The sequence below is a fragment of the Scyliorhinus torazame genome, chromosome 20 (assembly GCF_047496885.1).
Source record: "Scyliorhinus torazame isolate Kashiwa2021f chromosome 20, sScyTor2.1, whole genome shotgun sequence".
Taxonomy (NCBI): domain Eukaryota; kingdom Metazoa; phylum Chordata; class Chondrichthyes; order Carcharhiniformes; family Scyliorhinidae; genus Scyliorhinus; species Scyliorhinus torazame.
This window is the reverse complement of record NC_092726.1, coordinates 26,950,191-26,952,135: the sequence shown is the minus strand read 5'-3', so window position 1 is coordinate 26,952,135 and position 1,945 is coordinate 26,950,191.

Here is a 1,945-nt window from a genome sequence, read left to right as displayed (position 1 = left end):
GCTGGAATTATTATTGTTTTTTCAATAAATTTAGAGGACCCATGATGCACTATCAATTACGACGAGACGAGAGTAGAATGTAATCGAGGCTTTATTACACAGAGGTGTGTGGCCTCCTACAGCTGCTACCGAAATGGCTGCTGTACGGAGAGCACACACATTTATACTCTGCCTACTGGGCGGAGCCAGCAGGCAGGGATCTACCCCCGTACCTGTAGTACAGGGGCCTTACCGTGAAACCCATATATCTACAGTATAATACATCAGTGGTGACAGCCACGGTTTTAGTATTTGCCAATTAAAGGGCAATTTAGCGTGGCCAATCCTTTTGGGTTAAGTGAGACCCACGTAGAGACGGGGAGAATGGGTAACGCCACGCGGACAGCGACCCGGGGCCGAGATCGAACGACGGTGCCGTGAGGCAGCAGGGCTAACCACTGCGACACCGAGCCGCCCGGCATGCTGGAATTCAGAGGAAAATCTGTTCCTATTTTATCTGTGAATGTGACACTCAGCCAGGGCGGGAGATTGAATACTTTGCAATTCTAGGCTCCAGTGTCAAGCTGGATTGAGCGCTGATTGGCGCGATCCAGCGGACTCCAGTTAAAGTTCGCTGCAGCGCCGGGAACGACAGGCCGGAACTTTGCCGGGTTTTTATTTAGCCTGAGGGGAGGAGACTCTCTTCCTCGATCCGCCATTGAGAGATAGTGCTCCCCCCCCCCCACCACCCACCACCCCCGGCAACTTTCAGGTCCTCCTCCACGTGGTTTTTAAGGCCTCCCTCATCGCCCCACCCTTGGCAAGAATCCCGGGAACTCCCCGTCTCCAGGTGGCAAGGTCCCCTTGCAGAGCCGCAGCAACCGGTCGGTGCCACCCAGGCAGTGTCATGGTGCCTAGGGAGGGCCAAGGTGACACCCACCCCTCTCCCCCCCACCCTCCGGAGACGTTTGTGTGGCCAAGTAGTAAACATGTACAGCACGGGGTTAGATACAGAGTAAAGCTCCCTCTACACTGTCCCCATCAAACACTCCCAGGACAGGTACAGCACGGGGTTAGATACAGAGTAAAGCTCCCTCTACACTGTCCCCATCAATCACTCCCAGGACAGGTACAGCATGGGGTTAGATACAGAGTAAAGCTCCCTCTACACTGTCCCCATCAAACACTCCCAGGACAGGTACAGCACGGGGTTAGATACAGAGTAAAGCTCCCTCTACACTGTCCCCATCAATCACTCCCAGGACAGGTACAGCATGGGGTTAGATACAGAGTAAAGCTCCCTCTACACTGTCCCCATCAAACACTCCCAGGACAGGTACAGCACGGGGGTTAGATACAGAGTAAAGCCCCCTCTACACTGTCTCCATCAAACACTCCCAGGACAGGTACAGCACGGGGTTACATACAGAGTAAAGCTCCCTCTACACTGTCCCCATCAAACACTCCCAGGACAGGTACAGCACGGGGGTTGGATACAGAGTAAAGCCCCCTCTACACTGTCTCCATCAAACACTCCCAGGACAGGTACAGCACGCGGTTAGATACAGAGTAAAGCTCCCTCTACACTGTCCCCATCAAACACTCCCAGGACAGGTACAGCACGGGGTTAGATACAGAGTAAACCTCCCTCGACACTGTCCCCATCAAACACTCCCAGGACAGGTACAGCACGGGGTTAGATTCAGATTAAAGCTCCCTCTACACTGTCCCAATCAAACACTCCCAGGACAGGTACAGCACGGAGTGAGATACAGAGTAAAGCTCCCTCTACACTGTCCCCATCAAACACTCCCAGGACAGGTACAGCACGGGGTTGATACAGAGTAAAGCTCTCTCCACACTGTCCCCATCAAACACTCCCAGGCCAGGTACAGCACGGGGTTAGATACAGAGTAAAGCTCCCTCGACACTGTCCCCAACAAACACTCCCAGGACAGGTACAGCA